This window comes from Panthera onca, chromosome B3 (assembly GCF_046562875.1).
Source record: "Panthera onca isolate mPanOnc1 chromosome B3, mPanOnc1 haplotype 2, whole genome shotgun sequence".
Taxonomy (NCBI): Eukaryota; Metazoa; Chordata; class Mammalia; order Carnivora; family Felidae; genus Panthera; species Panthera onca.
In genome coordinates, this window is record NC_138344.1 from 34,267,340 (window position 1) to 34,288,518 (window position 21,179).

Consider the following 21,179-nt stretch of genomic DNA (forward strand, 5'->3'; position numbering starts at 1 on the left):
CCTCCATTATGAGACATTTAAGTGGTTTCCGTATCACCTTGGGTTGAAATCCAAAGTCCTCAGCAAGAGATAAACCATCTGTCAAGAACTGAACCTTGCCTACCTTTATAGTCTCATTTCCTACTGTTTCTCCTTACATCCTTGCTGTGTACCCAACTAAGCAGGTCCTCTCTCCAGCTATTGCCTAACTGTTCTTCTGCCTTTGCCTTACTTGGCTAGTACCGGTTTCTACTTTGCTTTCGTTCCCAGGTCACTTCCTCTAGGAAGCCCTCCATGGATCCCGACCTTGCCTGTACATCCAGCCATCTGATCTGGCCCCCTCTACAATAAGGTTAACCAAACTTCACTGAAGCAGAGTCTTGAGGGGCCACAGGGACATGCCTGGCGTATTCACTTTTGTACCGCCAGCATCCAGTACAGAGGCGGGCACAGAGCAAATGCTCTACCAATCCCTGAGGAATAAGAGGAAGGATGAATAAGTAAATACTGGCCTTTTTAAAATTGTATATTTTGCCTTTCTCTCGTCTCCCCCAATGAGATATATTCCCTTACAGAGTCTTTCTCTATATTTCTGTTATTTCACACCGAGCCTGGCACACAGTCAGTGCTCAATACATGCTAATTAATTACTGCTGCTACTAATATCTTCAGAACAATTTAGTTGCCTCCAAAATAAGAATGAGAAAAATTTTCAGGCAAGATGTATTTCCATATCCAAAACAGACGAGCCAAGTACATACTGACTTTTTTTTTTTTTTTTTTTTAACTGTTTTTGGAGACAAGACTAACGCTTTGCTCAGTCATAGACAGCATGTTCCAGGGTCATGCCTTTGTCTGAAAATCTGATTACTGGATTGGATACCACTGACTCTTTCCTACACAACACAATACATCATATTTTCCCCAGTGTAGCTGCCTGACTGTCATGGCAATGAACTTCACTCCAAAGCCATTGAAAACCACGAACAGGAAATAACATGGAGCCTCTGGGACCACATGGTTCAGGGAACACTGAATCTTCTATGTATGTTAAGCTCTATCTTAGAAGTCAAGAGGCAGGGTTTCGTACCCTGGCTGCCCAAAAGATAGAAGAGGTGATCTTGGAAAAATCAAAGAATACCAAAGATGGAAGTGCCTTCGGGAATTATCTAAAACCAAGTCATCATTTCATAGATTAAAAACATACCACCACAAAGGCCTAAGAAAGGAGGTGACAAGTTAGAGGTAAAGTCCCCAAAGCTTGCTTCCTCAGGTCATCTATCTACCTGGACCCTGCTTCTTCCTTCCCAGCTCTTCATTTTCTGAAGTGACAGCAGGAACTATCCAGGTGCGTTGCATTTCAAGTAATAACAGTGTCTGAGAGGCAGCCTCAGGAGGGGCCAGAGTTTTGAGTTCTCACTTCTCCTGGCTCTCTCCCAACTACCTCTAGCCTTTGGGATCCTAGCTTTTGCAGCCACAATTTTATTTCTCCCTATTCGTAACCATACTACAGAACAACATTCTGAGAACATTCTACATACTACAGGAGAACATTCTGGCTGAATGTGGGGCAATTATGGCAGAATCTCCATAAAGCTACATGAAAGTAACCTGGAGGACTGGCCTGAAGTCTGCACCTCTCCTGCCACTAGGTCTGACCCTCTACCTATGTGGTTCAGTGTCCCTGCTGCCTCAGACTTGCAAGAAGGAAAGAGAGGGCTCCTAGCAGATAATAGACCCCTGCAGACAACTGACCGCCTATCAGAACTATCAGACCGCCTGTTGCCTTGGCAATGCTCAACCTAGTGTGTCTCATAAAAGCACACAAGGACTCACTTCTTTAGGCCCTGTGTATACTCCCCAGCCACCTTAAAATTCCACATAAAAATAGGGGCGCCTGGCTGGCTCAGTCAGTTAAGTGTCTGACTTTGGTTCAGGTCACGATCGCGCCGTTTGAGGGTTCGAGCCCCACATCTGGCTCTGTGCTGACAGCTCGAAGCCTGGAGCCTGCTTCGGTTTCTGTCTCCCTCTCTCTCTGCCCCTCCCCTGCTCATGCTCTGTCTCTCTTTCTCTTTCTCTCAAAAATAAATAAACATTAAAAAAAATTCTTTTTAAACTACATTAAAACTATATTTGCAGGGCCTCAGATTAAGTTTTCTCATGGATAATCACTTCATTCCTTTTTTTCTTCTGTGAATATAATTATACTTCTCTATAGAAGAGAAGCCAAGAGCCAAGAGCGTCTTCTCTAAGCAGATCTTGGCTTGGTTTTACCAGCAGAGAGAGAGGAGGAAAACAGAAGAGTGGCCACCAGCGGGGGGCAGTGGGCTGAGAGCAAAGCGGGCATCTCCTTCTCCCCCTGATTCTCTTATTGCTCTCCTTTTCTGTCCTCCCCACCCCCAAAGGGAACACCTTTATATTCCACACACTGAGAGGGTGATTCTGTGTCCCAGGACCAGAAGCACAGCCTCACCTGGGAACTTGTTGAAAATGTAGATTCTGAGGCCACGCCTCCTAGTGCTGCATCAGAGACTCAGGCAAGCTATATTTTAAATAAGCCCTCAGAGTGATTCTGGTGCACAAATTTCACAGCCACTGCTCTAAGAAAAGTCAAGTAGTGAGAGAAGAGCTGGAAGCAGCTGACCATTCTTATTTTGAATCAAAGATGTTCAAATTCCACACCCAAGTTTCAAAGATAATATAAGCACTATCTGTAATTAAACTTAGAATTGCCAGGTATCTGGATCCACGATAGCTAAAAAAATCTCTCTTCTTATTAAACTCTGGAGATCACACAAGAAAATTCAGGTTACTTAGAATAAAACAGCTAACAGCTAAAGGATTTACTCTCAAATACGGTTCAATATTTAAATCACTCCCTGAACTGTGTCCCCTTGGAAAGCCCCCTGATATAAGAGTAAAGACATTTTTCAAGTGATAAAGGGCAAAGGAAATAGAAAAGGAATTAATAGTTACAAAATTTTGGAAGGTGGGAAGCAAAGGACTCACGGAAATGACGTAGCAGACCCAAGAAAACTGATCCTAAGCAGGAATTGAAGCATCGAAGCTACCTAGTATTGTTGCACCTCCAAGAGGTAACTTTGGAAATAGGGCAGAAAGAAGGCCTAAAAACGGGGGGAATATCTGTAAGGGTGATTAAGAAGTAGTTAGCGATTCCATTTTCCAGAATGGTTAGCTAAAAGCCTCTGAAAATTAACTCCTTCATAAAAGCAATGAGAACACTGTCAAAAGACAGCTGGAGCAGGCTATACTACTATAAGACAAAACAGACTTTAAGACAAAAACTGTTACTAGAGACAAATAGTAGCATTTTATAATGACAAAAGAGTCAATGCATTAGGAAGACAACAACAGAGCTCCAAAGCACATGAAGCAAAAACTGACAGAACTGAAAGGAGAACTAGGCAATTCAATAAGAATAGTTTGAAATGTTGATACCACACTTTCAATAATGAATAGAATGACTAGACAGAAAATCAGCAAGGAAACAGAAGACTTGAACAGCACTCTGAACCAACTAGACCTAATAGCTATCTATAGAACATTCTACTCAACAACAGCAAAACACTCATTCTTCTCAAGTGTACATGAAATAGTCTCCAGGAGGGAACAAATGTTAAATAATAAAACAAGACTTAATAAATTGAAAAGGATTGAAGTCACACAAAATATGTTCACTTGCCGCAATGGAATGAAATTAGGAATCAAAACCAGAGAGGAGTTTGGGGATTTCAAAAATATGTGGAAACTAAACAACATATTTCTAAATAACTGATCAAGAAAAAAACACACACAAGGGAAATAAGAAAACACTTTGAGGTAAATAAAAATACAACACACCAAAACTTATGGGATGCAGATATAGCAGTGCTTGGAGGAAAATTTATAGCTGTAAACACCCATGTTAAAAAAAAAATCTCAAATCAATAACCTAATCTCCCACATTAAGTACTAGAGAAAGAAGAACAAACTAAACCTAAAGTCAACAGAAGAAAGAAATCTAGAATGGAAATAAATTATATAGAGCAGGGAGAGGCAACAGAGAAAATTAATGAAACCCAGAGTTGGTCTTTGTAAAGATAAACAAAATTGACAAACTTTTAGATCGACTAAGAATAAAAGAGAAAAGACTCAAAACACTAAAATCAGGAACAAAGGGGGAACATTACTATTGATTTTATAGAAACAAAAAGGACTTCTAACCAGGGCAGTTAGACAAAAAAAAAAAAAAAAAAAAAAAGCATCCAGATTGAAAAGGAATAAGTAAAACTATCTGTATTCACAGATGACCTGATCCTGTATATAAAACAGACAATTTAAATGCACCAAAAAAGTATTTGAATAAAAAGTTCATCCAAGTTACAGGATATAAGATCAATATGCAAAACTCAATTGTATTTCTATACACTATCAATAAACAATCTGAACATGAAATTAAGAAAACAGTTTCATTTACAACAGCATCAAAAAGAATGAAACGTTTGGGAATAAATTTAACACAGGAAGTTTAAGACTTATACACTGAAAACTACAAAATATTTTTGAAAGAAACTAATAAAGATCTAAATAAATGGAAAGACATTCCATGTTCATGAATCAAAAGACTTAAGATTGTTAAGATGGCAATACTCCCCAAAGTGATCTATAGGTTCAACACAATTTCAGTCAACATACCAGCTGTCTTTTTTTTTGCAGAAATTGACTGGCTGATCCTGAAATGGATAGGGAAATGCAAGGGACCAATAGCTAAAATAACCTTGGAGAAAGAAAAAGTGGAAGACTCATACTTCTTGATTTTGAATACTACAAAAGTACAGCAATGGAGACGGTCTGATATATAAATTGATGGAACAGAATGGAGAGACCAAAAATAAACCTTCATATATATGGTCAATTGACTTTTGACAAAAGTGCCAAGACAATTCAATGAGAGAAAAATAGTCTTTGCAATAAATAGTGTTGGGATAGCTTTGCATATCTACATGCAAAAGAATGAAGCTGGACCCCTACTTCACATCATATATAAAAATTAACTTAAAATGGAACATCAGCCTAAATGTAAGAGCTAAAACTACAAAATTTTTACAAGAAACCTAGGCATAAGTCTTCACGATAGTCAATTCATCAATGGTTTCTTAGATAATATGATATCAAAAGCACAACTAACAAAAAAATAGCTAAGTCGGGCTTCATCATAGAACTCCATTGGGAAAATGAAATGACAACACAAGTAATGGGAAAAAATTTTTGCAGATCATGTATCAGGGACTTGTATCTAGAATCTGTAAACAACTTTTATAACTCAACAATGAAAAGACAATTCAATTAAAAAAAATGGACAAAGAATTTGAATAGACACCTCTCCCACAAAGATACATAAATGGCTAACAAGCACAGGAAAAGATGCTTAATATCATTCATCATTAAAGAAATATAAATCAAAACCATGATGAGATCACATTTCACACACACTAGGATGGCTACAATTAAAAAGACAATAGGAAGAGTCGAAAAGGATGTAGAGAAATCAGAACCTTTGTACAATGCTAGAAGGACTGTAAAATGGGAGGGCTTTTTTGGAATAAATTTGGCAGTTTCTCAGAATGTTTGACACGGTGTTACCTTATGACCCAGCAATTCCACTTCTAGGTATACAGCTATGAGAAATGAAAACACACGTCCAAAAAATGTGTACGTGAATATGCATAACAGCATTATTCACAATAGCTAGAAAGTGGAAGCAATATAAATGTCCCTCAACTGATGAATAAATAAATAAAATGTGTTTTATCCATATGTGGAATATTATCGGACAACAGAAAGGAAATATGTCCTGATACATGCTACAACATGGATGAACTTTGAAAACAGTGTACTAAATGAAAGAAGTCAGTCACAAAAAGTCACCTATTGTCTAATTACATTTATTTATTTATTTATTTATTTATTTATTTATTCATTCATTCATTCATTCATTTAATTTTTGAGAGAGAGAGAGCACAAGCGGGGGAAAGGGCAGAGGGAGAGACAGAGAGAGACAGAATCCTAAGCACGCTTCGCACTGACACGGGGCTTGATCCCACAACCCTGGGACTGTGACCTAAACTGAAATCGAGAGTCAGACACTCAGTTGACTGAGCCACCCAGGTGCCCTTAATTACATTTATATGAAATATTCGAAATAGGCAAATCTACAGAGGCAGAAAGTAGATTAGTAGTTGCCAGAGGACAGAATGCAGACCAAATGCTAATGGGTATGGACTTTCATCTTGGGGTCCATACTGAAATTATGTAGTGGTAATGGCTGCACAATTTTCTAACTATACTAAAAACACTAAATTGTAGTGTTTAAATTGGTGGCTTTTACGGTATATGAATTTTATCTCAATAAAGCTGTTATTAAAAAAAAAAAGGCAGCAGCAGCAGCAGCAGCAGCAGCAGTTTCGTAGATCTCCAGGAAATCAACAAATAAATAACTCAAAAAATTTTCTGTTTCCAGAATGAAGGAGTCCATCAAGTGCCCAGGACAATGGTGTTAGGTGTAGGACTTGATTTTACCCTACTTGTAATAAATAAGTTAGCCTGTTATGTTTCATGGGTATAGACAGAGGATACAAGACTCCTGAGTCAGAGGGGCACCTGGGTGACTTAGTCGGTTAGGAATCCAACTCTTGATTTCTGCTCAGGTCATGACTTAACAATTCCGCTCACATGAGCTTGCTGGAGATTGAGCCCCGAGGCGGGCTCTATGCTGACAGCACAGAGCCTGCTTGGGATCCTCTGTCTCGCTCTTTCTCTGTCCCTCCCCTGTTCACGTGCTCTCTCTCTCTCAAAAATAAATAAATAAACATTAAAAAAAAGACTCCTGAGTCAGAGATAAAGGACTTTATTGCTCTTGGAAGAGTGAACATCACAAGCATTGGCATGTTTGTGTCAGTTCCCCTTGCCCCCACGCCTCACAGGGACATTACACACGTAGGCAAGGAACACTGTGCTTGAGGACCCGATGCATCTACAGGAAGCAATAAGGAGCCCTGCTCTTTTGTCCTGGATGGAGATGATGTTCATTCTTCAAGGTTGCTCACTGAAAACACAATCTTGAGAAATGACCTGGTTTTAGGGTGGGCAAGGCCTGGCATTCTTGGCATACTCCACAAGACCTATAGGAACCTAAGCAGTGTCTCCCAATGAATGGATGATAATGAACAACACCAAGGCACATGGTTGTGGAATTTTAAGACACTTGGGACAAAGAAAAGATAACACAGGCTACCAAAGAAGAAGAAACAACTAAAATGGTATTGTATTGGATTTCTCAACAACCACTTTGAAAGCTACAAGATAACTGGGCGGTGGCTTGTAATTTGTGAAAGTCATTTCTAGAATTTTACATCAATCACCAGAATTCCATATCCAGTCAAATTATCCACCTTTGAGAAAAAATAAAGGCATCTGCAGAAATTCAATTCTTGCACAATTTTCCTCTCATGGACACTTCCTGGAGAACGTGTTCTACCACAATGAAAGAACAAACCAAGAAAGTAGAAGGTGTGGGATCCAGGAAATAGAAGAACTAATCCAGAGGGAATGCTCAGGACTAGGGTGAAAGGGGACCTTAACAAGACAAGTGTGTACGAGGCTAGGACTAGAGCAGATCAGAAGGGTCACGGAGAAGGTGAAATGGAGACAATACTCAATTTTTAAGATACTGATATTTTAGGGGCATCTGGGTAGCTCAGTCGGTTGAGTGCCTGACTCTTGATTTCAGCTCAGGTCATGATCCCCAGGGTCATGGGACTGAGCCCCACAGTAGGCCTCTGCACTGACAACAGACGCATGTTTGGGATTCTCTCTCTCCGCCCCTTTCCCACTTGTGCATGTATGTGTGCACGTGTGCTCGCTCTCAAAATTAATAAAAACTTAAAGATATTGATAAATCAAATTACTGAAAGAAGATTCACATAATTTCAAAGTGCCTGAGGTTAAATTAGCGTGAAGTCCCTAGAAAAGAAGACAAGGAGAAAAAGGTGTTTATTAACAACAAAGAAACTAAGGATTTCAGGAGGAGAACAGTAATCACAGCGTAGGGAATGGATGCTACAATGTGATGCCCAGATTACCCACCAGCACCACCCAATCCAAGTCAGAATTCCCCCAGCAGCTGGGAGTGCCCCCTGCTGGTAGCTCACAGCTGTGTCTTTCTGGAACTTGCCCTCAGTCTAAGGGACCTGCCTCACGAAAGGTTAAGCCTCTTCCCCAGGGATAGCCAAAGACTGGTCCGTGTGCTGGCACAAAGGCTGACCCTATCTCAATTTTGGGTAACTACGCAAGCTAGCCCAGCACAGAGATGCGCCAATCTGCATCTTGCACCCCCACAGGTGCTGCTGTTCCAGGATCACTCCCCAGTAAACACTGGGCACGAATCTCCGTCTCAGGCTCTGGATCCTGGAGATCTGACCTAAGCTAGTACACCATATGGCTCAGCTGTGAGGAGCGTGCACATAGTCACACCGTAACGATTCCAAGGTAACTATTCAAAGGTAACTATTCTAGCCTAATTACATAATTACCTCGAGGGGGTGTGGGATGGGGAGTGTGCACACGTGGGGAGGTAGGAGAGGATGATGAAAGCGGATTCCATCCTCGTCTTCAACAGAACATATTTGAAACCCGAGAAGTTCACAAGTAACAATGTAAGCAGTATTCATAGATACGAAGGTAAATCAAAAGAACAGCTAAAACAGCTGGGGAGGAAGAAATACTGGGGGAGGGGCAACGTTTGTAGAACTATTTGTTTCTGTGAATATACACATGGATTAAATGATAAAAGCTAGGGGGCGCCTGGGTGGATCAGTCGGTTAAGCGTCTGACTTCGGCTCAGGTCATGATCTCACGGTTCGTGGGTTCGAGCCCCGCATCGGGTTCTGTGCTGACAGCTCAGAGTCCGGAGCCTGTTTCAGATTCTGTGTCTCCCTCTCTCTCTGCCCCTCCCCCGCTCATGCTCTGTCTCCCTCTGTCTCAAAAATAAAATAAACATTACAAATAATAATAAATGATAAAAGCTAATTTTAAAAACGCGTAAAAAATTCAGGTTCAACAATTCAAGTTCGCAGAAACGGAGTCCTTGTGCACAGTTTCCGTGGATGGTAGGCTTCCTCCCATCTCTGTTCAAAATTAACACAAAACTGTCAGACTTCCCGCCGTCTTTTCCGGAACGTTGCCTAAGTGCAACAGCAAAACAAAATGTTGCTCTCTAGGAAAGCAAAACGTTGCTGCAGTGTGGAGATCCTCGATTTTAGCTAGCAGATCCTGGATTTAAGCTAGCTTTGCAACTTCGGAGGTTTGCATTAGCCAGTAAACAAGAGTGGCAGCAAACAAGGTTCAAACCTTTGCCAGAACTGCACATTCTCCCGTCCTCATGCAGGGAGAAATTTTCGGGTGAGGAAAGAGGAGAGATTCTGTGACTAAACACACGAGGCTATTCTTAGAGAACGGGTAACATCTGTGCTCAGTTTCGGGTCCATTCAAACTTCACAAGTTCACTCCAAGTGTAGCACCGAAACCTTCAGTTCCCAGGCTCAAGTTCCGTGTTTTTTGGTGGAATATAGGATATCCCTGTTCAAGAAAAGCAGCCTCGTAAACGCAGCTCATAAAACTCGGATGTGTCAGGGTACTTACCCAACACATGCTGATGAGTGAAGTGTAAACGAATTAGAAACACGTGGATGCAATGTCTTACGTGTACGTGCAGGGTTGACACAGAATAAAAGGGGTTTGCTCAAAGCTGGGGGCAGGCTTTGCAGCACTGGCTGGCGGTGAATAATCCAGGCCACAGCCAAGCCAGACTTGACCTCTGCCAACTGCATTATCTATGCAGCATTCCTCTTGTTTATGACAAAGGATCTGCCTGCCCTTGAACTCCGCATTCTGGACTAGACGCGGGTGATTACTATTGAAGCTGCTTTCCCCCAGACTGCATTTTCCAGGACAAAGTTATGGAAAATAAGATGAGGAACATGTCTCTAAGAGCCCAGACGCTTCTATGGAATTAGAAAACTGGTCTGAAAAACTCGGAAGAGAAGAGCGACGAGACTGTCTAATTCTTAGCCTTTCCTGTTCTGAAAGGGAAACTGTTTGGGGCACACTCTGTCACTAAAACTTAAATGCAAAAACATGCAGCTTATCAATTGCTAATACCCCTAACCTTCTATCCCGCACTTGTAACTATATCATTTAAACTTCAGAAGTTCACATGCAGCGCCCCGTTCCATCTTACTTAACTGACAGCCTTGGAGATCTAAATGACTCACAGTGAACAGAAATGTCTTTTTGTAAATCCTGAAAAAGTATTGGCTCAATGTTCCACAGATGGTAAATTCCTCTTAGCATCGTTGCTCACACTTAAACACAGTTCGAGTGTGCGACACTCGAATGCCAAGTGCCAGCATATTCGGAAATGCCAGCGTATTCGGAATCACCTGGAGGTCTCGCCAAAGCACAGACTGACGGACTGACTCCATGCCTACAGTTTCTGATTGATTAAGTCTGGGGTGGAGCCCCAGAATCTGCATTTCTAACAAGTTCCCAGGCGATACCACTGCTGGAACCACACTTTGACAACCACTGCTCTAAGTGAGGCTATTGAACCAGGAAGGAGAACCCAGCCAGCAACCACACCACTGCTTGACACCCTGGGGATGCACCGCCAAAGGTGCCATAAAAAAATGATGTGCGACTGGCTAAATAAAAGGTTACAGTTCTACCCAGGCAAGCCGGCCCGTCAAGACTGCAACCTTCAGGAGGCCTTGCAAGAAGGAAGTTCCCTTCTGAGCTGTACAGACCATGCTGTGCAGAAGGCAGAGAGAGAAATGGAGCTTCTCTTTCCTTAGCATCTGCATTTGGCTCTGGCTGCCGACCCTATTCCCATCTTCTATAATTTTTGTATACCTACTGTTTATTGAGCACCTACTGAGTGCCACACCCTTCGCTGATCCTAACTCAGCTAATCCTCACCTACGGGGGATGAGGGTCAGGCAAGCTCAGTGACTTGCTCCCGAAGCAAAGGTGGTGGGCGGCAGAGCTCCGAGTCAGGCCCAGGTCTGTGGGACTCCAAGGTGCCGGTGTTAACACTGCACCACTACCCGCCCACTCTGTGCTGCAGCCCAAACCTGTTCCAAACTGCTGCCCTGCCAATGGGTTACAGCTGTGAACCACTCGCCCCAGAGTCACCTACTGGTGGCTGCTAGCATTTCTTGGCTACCTGAGGACCCTGTGTCTCTCTCAGGATGGCCAGCTAAAGGAAGCCGGTTTCCTGCCTCACTCCAGTGCCTCCACAAAGTGGCCTCGGCTTCTGTTGCGGGTTTCTAAGGCTGAGCACCATGAGTGACTCTCGGTGGGCCCTCTCTAACTTCAGGGTGGGAGCAGCTCACCAGCAAGACCAAAGCATGATATGATTAGAGGGTTGGAACTTCAGCTCCACCCTGACCTCTGGGGAGGGGAAGGGGCCGGAAACTGGGTTAATCACCAGTAGCCAATGATTTATTTATTTTTTATTATTTTTTTAATATATGAAATTTATTGTCAAATTTGTCAAACCCAGTGCTCTTCCCAAAAGGTGCCCTCCTCAATACCCATCACCCACCCTCCCCTCCCTCCCACCCCCCATCAACCCTCAGTTTGTTCTCAGTTTTTAAGAGTCTCTTATGCTTTGGCTCTCTCCCACTCTAACCTCTTTTTTTTTTTTTTCCTTCCCCTCCCCCATGGGTTTCTGTTAAGTTTCTCAGGATCCACATAAGAGTGAAACCATATGGTCAGTAGCCAATGATTTAATCACTTGTGCCTACATAAGGGATCCTCTGTAAAAACGACAGGGTTCAAAAGTTTCTGGGTTGGCGGAACACGCCCTGGTGCCGGGAGGGTGGCGTGCCCACCGAGGGCCCAGAAGCTCTTCGCGCTCCTTCCCTCACACCCACCCCCCCCCCCCCGTGCATTTCTTCCATCGGGCTGTTCCTGGGTTCTATCTCCTTTAATAAACTGGTGACAGTAAGTAAGCTGTTCTCCTGAGTTCTGTGAGCCATGCTAGCAAATTATCGAACCTGACAAGGGGGGGTCATGGGAATCTCCTACTTGTATCCAAGTTGGACAGAAGTGGGTATAACGTGGTGACCCACTACTTGTAAATGGTGTCTGAAGTGGGGGGCAGGCTTGCGGGACAGCCCCTAACCTGTGGGGTCTACACTGACTCTGGGTAGTAGTGGCAGAACTGAATTCAATTGTTGGACATCTGGTTGGTGTCCACAGAGAATTAGAGAATTGCTTGGTGTGGAAAACTCACACATTTGGTTTCAGAAGTGTTGTGAGCAGAAGCAGATCTTGTGTTGTACCTGCCTTCTTCCCATGGCTTCCAGCTTCCAGTGAGGGTCTAAGCCTTCTGCTGGTGGAAGCCAGGCCATCGGCTGGGTTGCCAACCACTGATACACCTTTCTAGGGCACGCAGTCACTTTCTTAGGGACAGGACACATTTCTGCCAGGGCAGCAAGCACTCGAGAAACCTCTTTCACTCCCTTTATCTGCTCTGCCACCAGGCTGTCATTCATTCATTCTGGATTCTTCTCTTCCCCTTCACTTCTCCTGCCAAGCCCCAGCCCAGGTCCTCATCAGCCTGTGCCAGAAGGGCTTCACAGTCTCCTAACTGGTTTCCCAGATTCGATCTCCCTCCCTCCCTTCTCCCCATTTATCCATCTTAAGCTATATTACCCCCCCAAAACTTCCTTCTTCAGGAAAGAGGCATGACCCTCTCAAGAACCTGTCCTAGCCCTACACTCTTCTCCCACGAATCCTAAATGACCACCCTCCCCACTCCAACGCCCTTTCTCTGAATGCCCCATGCCCCTGCCCCCACCATGGCTCTGCACTTCATCTTGGTGTCTCTCACATTCTATTCTCTGCTTAAACAAATTCTACCTGACCTTCCAGATGTGGCTCAGTCCACCTGCTCCCGGAAGCTTCCCCAGACTATACCCGCCCCACTGATCTAGCAATCTCTAAACAGAGTTTCACACCTAGAAAGAACCTATCACTTAATTCTCTCAATTTACACAGCAGAGAACGGAAGCTCAGGAAAGGGAACACATTTGCCCAGAGTCATGCTGTTCGTCAATGACTTCAGCACACTTAAAATGCAGAGGAACTTCCCAATTCATAATAACGATGCCTCACAGGGCTAGTTAGGTAGTACCCGCAGCGTACCAAGTGCTGTGTGAGACACCGCCCAGGCATTATTCCCCTGTATCCTCACAACTCCGCAAAAGAGATATATTATTGTTATTATTATATTATTATATATATTATATAATATATTATTATATTATAATAATATATTATTATATTATATATAATATATATATATATTATTATATTATAATATATTATTATATTATGTTATTATTATATTATTATTGTTATTTGACAGGTGTGGCACCAAGGCCCAGAGAGGTTAAGTACCTTGCTAAAACCTGCGCCACTAGAAACTGGTGAAGTCAGCAGGGTTCCAACCCAGGTTTGACCCAGAAGCTGAGTTCTGACTCATTGCCTACCGAACCCTCACTTCTTTCATCTGAGTACAAAATTATCTCCCTAAATGGAAGCTCACTTCTCTGAGGTAAGGGACAGCTCAAGGCACCAGGTATGGTGCAATGCTCATGCATTCACCCAAAAAATACTTAGTAGGCACCTACTGTGTACCAGGCTCTGTGCCAGGATCTAGGTATGAGCAAGATAACGAGGCAGAGTCTGTGTCCTCATGGGCAGTCCGCATACATTCATTTTATGAGTTCGTTCGCTCAGCCAACATTTACTGAGAGTCTACCTTATTCTGGTACTATCGAAAGTGCCAAGGAAACGATAAGAAAAAGACACCGAGTCCTTGATCTAGCACAAGCGCACGACCAAGTCCTTCCCTGGTCTCACAGGGAAGGCAGCCGCTCGCTAGCCATTCACACAACCGTGAGACTGTAACCGGAAGGACGGTTTAGTGTGTGAAGGGGCGGGGAGGAGAGAAGGACCTTCCAGGCAGAGGTACACCCCTCTGGCCACAGCCGAGAGGCAGGAGCATGGCCCACTCAAGGGGTGAGAGACGTCTCCACGGCTGACGCAGAAAGCGAGGGCAGATGTGACGAGATGGGTCTGTGGAGGCAGAGCCAGGCCACGCGAGACCATCGTTCTCACAGAAAGAAGGAACACACGTGTGTAGAGGTCTACGAAGCACCGCGGCTGGTGTTCCTTGCACGCTTCCAGAGAGCTGAACACAGAACAGCAGTAGCTTCCTGTTTGGAGAAAGTTGCTAGACACGTAGTCTCCTGGGAATCGGAGAGGCCGGCGTTGTCCGAGTTGCCCAACTTCTTTCTGAAAGGTTTCCTTTTTTCTCTCTTGTCACAGTAAATCTACAGCTGGAAAAAGTGACTGAAAACAAATCCCACTATGGAAAAAACGCCACGCTGTTCAAAACTCTTCAAGCTGTGGGACACGTAGTGTTACATCTTAACATGTTACATTTAATAAAAAATAAACGTTTCAAGGGCATTCTGTCAGTAGAAGGCTGGTCCGGCCAAGTGTCAGGAAAGCAGCCTGACAGCTGCCTAGAAGCAGGAGGTCATAACCGGTTTCTTACCGCTTGGGAAAACACACATCTATCGGAGCGGATACGGACATATTAATATACGGAATATACACATATCCCTCCAGAAAAATGATGTGGCTGGGGTTTTTCCTTGTCAAGAACCGAGGACGTTGAGAGTTCTGAGAAGGAACTCAGGGCAGGGAACTCTGGTACAAATGCCATGGAGAGTAGAAGTCTCAGAAGAGGAGAAATCCAGAAGCAGAGGAAACGACTCCACCTGTGCAAGTGATACCCCAAGGAAGGTGGCTTGACTTCCCATCTCCTGCTATTATCATCTTAGCAAAATATGCATGGGCGTATATGCACGTGTGCATATGTGTACATGTGTGTATATGCATGTGTACCACGTGTTACGTCGATGTGTGTATATAATGTACATATGTGGGTGCATGATATATGTATTATGCGTATGTTTGTGTATGTGTGTACCAGTTCGTGAATGTGTGTGTGTGTGTGTGTGTGTGTGTGTGTGTGTGTGCACATGTATCTTCTAGTCTCATGGCACCAGGCCGAAGCAATCAAGAGTGATAAAAACGGGGTGCCTCGGTGGCTAAGCCGATTGAGCATCCGTCTTTGGCTCAGGTCATAATCTCATGGTTCGTGAGTTCGAGCCCCATGAGTTTGAGCCCTGCATTGGGCTCTCTGCTGTCAGTGGGGAGCCTGCTTCAGATCTGCTCTTCTCCTTTCTCTCTGCCCCTCCTTCTCTCTCTCTCTCTCATGGTTAAGTAAACATTAAAAAAAAAAAAAGAGTGATGAGGACACAACATGGGCTGGTCCATAAGGTGGAAAAACTTCCTGCATGAATGTGTGGGCAGATGCAGAAAAATCCCCATGCCTGAAAACCAAGCAGTGGTTCTAACAAAAGCTCTGTCTTCTTAACGCTTCAGAGCAGACATGGTAAAACATTGGAAAGAGGTTTCAGCAGAAAGAAAGTTTTGATGGCTTCAGGGAAAGAATTAATTAGTGTGACAAATTCTCAGAATTCGGTGGTGGGGGGGACCGCAAGGGACCCCAGCTTATCTCTCAACGTTTGACAGAAGCCAGTGAGCTGGGCACTGCCCCTGTGAACTGCCCTTGCTCATTAGCAGATGCCTTGCGCCTGGGAGGCAGCGGGAGCTCCGCAGGTATTTCTTGAAGTGATGCTCTCTCATAGCATGCTCCTTCCCTGCTCTCTGGAGGGCTCTTGGGCTCAGCTCTCCCTGTTAGGGTTTAATAACACCAACCAAAGAGTGACTTTCATCGTGTTGCCATTCTTATGACAGCCTTCCTGAGTTCTTCACTGTCCTCGGAACATTCACCTAACATGGGTTTCAAGGACATTGTTCTCTACAATTGGATGGCTAACTACTTGATGGTTATTTTCACTGTTCTGGAAACACACCACAGGCACTCTCACCTTTGTGGCTCTCTTTCTTTTGTTTACCTATCCAGAATGTCCTTGACATTCCAATACGCCTACAGAAGCCTCACCTTTAGCATATGTTTGTGAAATGCACACACATAAAAATTGTGGCAAGTGCTGTGGAGGCAGAGCCCACGAGGGAATGTGGATAGGGAAGTGAGTTCTGAACTGGAATCTAAAGGAAGAGTTAGTTTATTAGGGAGGGGATGGGAAGCAAGTCATCCTGAAGCAGTGGTACCAACCTATGCAAAGGCCCGGGGGCAGGAGGTGGAATGGAAAGAAGGTCAGTGTTGTTGGACAGCAGAGAGTAAGACAGCCAGCAAAGGTGGCTCTCCTTTAAGTCCACAGTCCTCAAAACCTCTTTGGATTGGGCTGCTAGATAAAATGCAGAATGCCCAGGAAAAATTTTCAGATATATAACATATATTGCATGGGATATACTTGTACTAAATAATTTTTTTAATGAGTCTGAAATTCAAATTTAACTGAGCCTTCTTCATTTTTATTTGCTAGCAGCCTTACTCTGGATACAACCAAAGGACATATTTTCTATATAACTCATTTGTGTTCTTCATCACAATGGGTTTTATTTTTTAGCGGGCTCAATGTCTTTCTGTCTCTGATGACTTCAATCAGAGAACCTTAGAGCAGGAAAGGTCCTTCTGGAAACCAGCCAACCTGACCTCCTAACTCTCCAGTCAAGAATAGGAGGCTTAGAAGGTACCCGGAGCTGCTCGAGGTCATAGATAGAGACCCCACTAAGGCTTCCTTCATGCCTACCTGCCGTGCCTAGGACAGCCCTGAGCACATTACAAAAACAGCTTCATCAATTGCCCAGTTGAATTAACAAGCTCATTTACATGCCTCTGTACAGAAGGGGCTGAATAGGCACAACCCCAGACAGCCAGGAGCTTTCCAAACAAAATAAACAGCAAGCCAGACAGAGAAGGGGCCATTTGCACATGCACAAACACGGGGACAGACACAAAGGACCCCAGCAAGTGGCTGCTTCAACCAGCTACATTGCTGCCTTTTCCTGGAGATTCTACAAGAGCCCAGAACCAAGTCTCTCTTCCGCGGTGGCTTGGTGAATTCTCTCCTGCGTGGTGGCCCATTGGATTTCCATGGCAAGTGTGAAAAGTGATCATTTTTAAGATGAAAACGGTGACCCTGAAGGGACTCACCAGCCAGCCTCATTTGTCCCTTTCAGGCCCCTGTTATTTGCTAAGAGACTTTTTTTTTTTTTCAGGCTCTCTCTGCAGGCAGAACACGTCCTGTCCAAATATGCACAACCGCCTGGAGAAAAAGGCAGGGCGGGTCCCTCCACCACTATTTACCAAACGAATGCAGCCCTCCACATTCAACTCCACTGAATGCTGGGGATAATCCCCCTGAGTAAGCTTGGCTTTCATTCCGGGGACTTTAAAAGACGTCAATCCATCCCAATCACAATCAAATGCAAGCATTTCACTTTCCGAAGACAAACAAGGATTTGGACAAATGAGAAGCGGAGGTTCCCTTGTGGAAGCATGAAAAGGGAATTCAGCAGCCCCGGCTCCCTCTCAAAGGAAGCACCGGGAAGGATGTTCTTGCTGTGGCCACACAAAGTGTGGCATGAGCTCATCATGCCAGAACCTAATTGAAACCTCAGGCTGGAACAGTGTTTTGTGATATTTGGGGGGAAAGGATGGGCAAAGACAAAGAGGGAGAACAAAGTATGTGTACAGAGGCAGCATGCAAAGCAGCCCACTTCTTGACTGTGGGACAATTTGGACGGTGGCCACTGAGTTAAATGAGGTGTAGCCTTCTTCCTCTCAAACTCACTGAGACCCAAAGCCGTTTTGCAGAACTCGCTGCTGCCAGCATCATGGCTCCACAGCCAAGGCCTTTCGGGCCCATTAGGACCTTCAAAATGCAGCTGTGTTCAGAGAAATGCAGCAGAAGAGATGCCGGTTAGACCTGTGGACAAACCGCCTAGCATTCGTGAATCTACCGACAGGCTTCGGGATAAAGGAAAAGAGCCGGGATTTTACATATCCTTCACTGGGTCTGAATCTGAGTCCTGTCACACACTAAGCTTGGGCATTGGACACATTATGTCCCTGAACCTTGCGTTCCTTGTCTTTTAAAGCAGGTATGCCAATGCTTACCTCGCCGACTTGCGTGATAATCACGTAAGAGAACGCTTGTAAAAGCGCAGGCACTCGGTGAATATTCACGTCTTTTCCTCTCCCCTGAAACTAGATGCCCAGGGAAGTGGTGGAATGTCTGCTTCTGGAAGCTTTACCCGAATCGCAGACACAGAACTAGCTACCTTTATCTCACGTGGCGACCCCTGGCAGGGGAAGCATGGGCTCGGCGGTAGTCCCCAGCAGTCCCAAGACTTTATTGAAAGTATGCCTTTGCTTGTAGGTCATTCATTGATGTTTGGCGGGCCCCAAACCAAAGCCCTTCTGAGCTGCCTCTTCCGTCAGTGTTCTTCGATAACTGTCGTAGAAGGATGGCCCAAAGCTACAAAATGCCTGGAGGAAGAGCCGGGAGGAAGGTCCTGCGCTTTCTGGGGGCGGTGCAAGACTCGAGCTGCTGGGCGGCCAACCCTTGGGGTTTGCCATTCGGGATCTCGTTACCCCATTTTCTTCCTTATGGTTCTTGCAAGTAGCCACCGGCAAGTTGCATTTCGTTCCTGGATGTGCGCAGAAGAATGGTTTTAATCTTCCTTCTTCGGAGCGTCTGCTGGGCTCTGAAGGGCCGTACTCTCCTGCAGTTCAACCATCAGCCACTGACACACGCAGGTCTTGGTGGGTGAACTCTGTCCTCAGTAAAAGTTCTCACCAACAAGCACATTCTGCCTTAATGAAAAATTTGTGGGGACAGACCTGGAAACCTGGAAAGAATGTGCCCCAACTATAGCCATAGCCAGTAAACCTCTGTGATATTGGCTCTTCTCCTCACTGCCCTACTTTACTCTGACCATGTAGCTATATCCTGACGCTCTGGTTTCCTTTGGATAGACTGAGCCATCCATAATTACCTACAAAATCGGGGGAGAGACCAGAAGAAGAGAGAATTCTCCTTAAATGCCCAGTATATTTTAAATGAAAGGATGTGATCTTTTCGACTGAGTGATCCAAGTTATTATCTATCTCTGTCTCACTTTACTCTGATCAGGCTCCAAGAAAAATTCCTGGATAATCCAAGAGTAAACTACTCCTCAGGGCAAAACACTGGCAAATGGGCAAGCACAAGTGTAGACCAAGGACAATCAGAGTGTTGCAGGCCAGGGGGAGGTTATATGACGGAGTAGACACAGGAAAACACAACATGGTAAAGGTTACACAGTAAAGGAAAGTCAAATCTTCCACAGTTTGTCTATGCAATCTGGAAATTTTCCAGTGGTTCTACCCATATTTCTACATCCCCCCTATTCCCCCCCACCCTGCCTTCCTTGTCTAGATAAAGCCATACAAAGAGTTCACCAAAAACAGATAGTTTCATGAAAATCAAAACAGATAACATAAACAGAGAGGAAATGTGACATAAGCTCTCCTAAACCTTTGGCTTAGATTCCACTGTGCCCATCCTGTGTGGTTTTTGATACTGGCTGTATAGCAGCAATGTTAGCATTTCCTGATTTGTATCATTTTATCTGAAAATGCAGGGATTGCTAAGAATACATTGTTCACTCTGTTTTATTATTAAAAATAGACCCAACATCTCACACCCATTGGGATGGCTATTAGAAAGAAAGAAAGAAAGAAAGAAAGAAAGAAAGAGGAAGGGGGAGGAGGAGGGAGGGAGGAAGGAAGGAAAGAGGGAGGGAGGGAGGGAAGGAAGTTAGGAAGTTAGGAAGGAAGGAAGGGAAAGAAAGAAAGAAAGAAAGAAAGAAAGAAAGAAAGAAAGAAAAGAAAGAGGAAGGAAGGAGGAGGGGGAGGGAGGAAGGAAGGAAGGGAGAAAGAAAAAAGAAAAGAAAAGAAAGAAAGGGAAGAGAAAAGAAAGGAAAAGATAAGAAAAGAAAAGAAAAAAGGAAAGAAAGAAAAGGGCAAGTGTTGGTGAGAACAGAAGAAACTGGAACCCTGTGCACCGCTGATGGGAATGTAAAACAGTGTAGTCACTATGGTAAACAGTAAGGCGGTTCCTCAAAAAACTAAAAATAAAATTACCCCATAATTCAGCAACTCCACTTCTGAGTATATATCAAAAAAAAGTGAAAGCAGGGTCTTGAACTGATCTTTGTAAACTTATGTTCATAGCGGCCATTACTCAAAAGAAGCAAAAAAGTATCAGCAACCCAACATAGAATAGTATTTCCAGGGGTTGGGGAGTGGGGAAATGGGGAGCTATTGTTCAACGTTGAATAGTTCTGCAAGACACAGTGTCAGGAGAGGGGTTGCACAACAGCGCGAATGTACTTAACACTACTGAGCTGTACACGTAAAAGTGGTTAAGACGGTAAATTTTTGTTATGTGTATTTTGCCACCATTCAAATGTTTTTTTAATGTTTATTTATTTGTGAGAGAGAGGGGGGCAGAGAGAGAGGGAGACACAGAATCCGAAGCAGGCTCCACGCTCTGAGCTGTCAGCACAGAGCCCGATGTGGGGCTCGAATTCACGAACCCTGAGATCATGACCTGAGCCGAAGTCAGACGCTTAACCAACAGAGCCACCCAGGCTCCCCAACCACCGTTTTAAAAACATGGAGGCAACATGCCAGAATTCACTCGAACCTTCCAAAGTCTGCCCCTTCGCATATGGGGTATTCCAAAAAATCAAATGGATGTGGAGAACAAAGGCAAACGAATTATAGATAAAACTGAATTTCCTTATAACCTGAAGCCCCATGACACATACTTGGGGGCCTCGCAGAGTGTAACATTCCTTTAGGAACTCCAAACTCTTTTAATGTTAATGCTTTTCTGGAGGGAAAAAAATGACCTTAGCCTGACAACAGCTAGGCCACCAGGATCCAGTGAATCTTTAACATATGAAAGTCCTTTTGGAAACTTCCCCTTGTCTTTACCTCCCCCAGCTCCCAAATATATAATCAATTGCTCTGCACAATCCCAGTACTTTCTGCCCATGGGGTCCTGTCCCTGTGCTTT

The 21,179-nt window shown here is 44.1% G+C and overlaps 1 protein-coding gene across 4 annotated transcripts in view; it reads right to left on the bottom strand.

Annotated features, from left to right (window-relative positions):
* The window catches only part of THSD4 (thrombospondin type 1 domain containing 4), a 571,917-nt gene that overhangs the window by 315,067 nt on the left and 235,671 nt on the right, over nt 1–21,179 (bottom strand). The window lies entirely within an intron of this gene.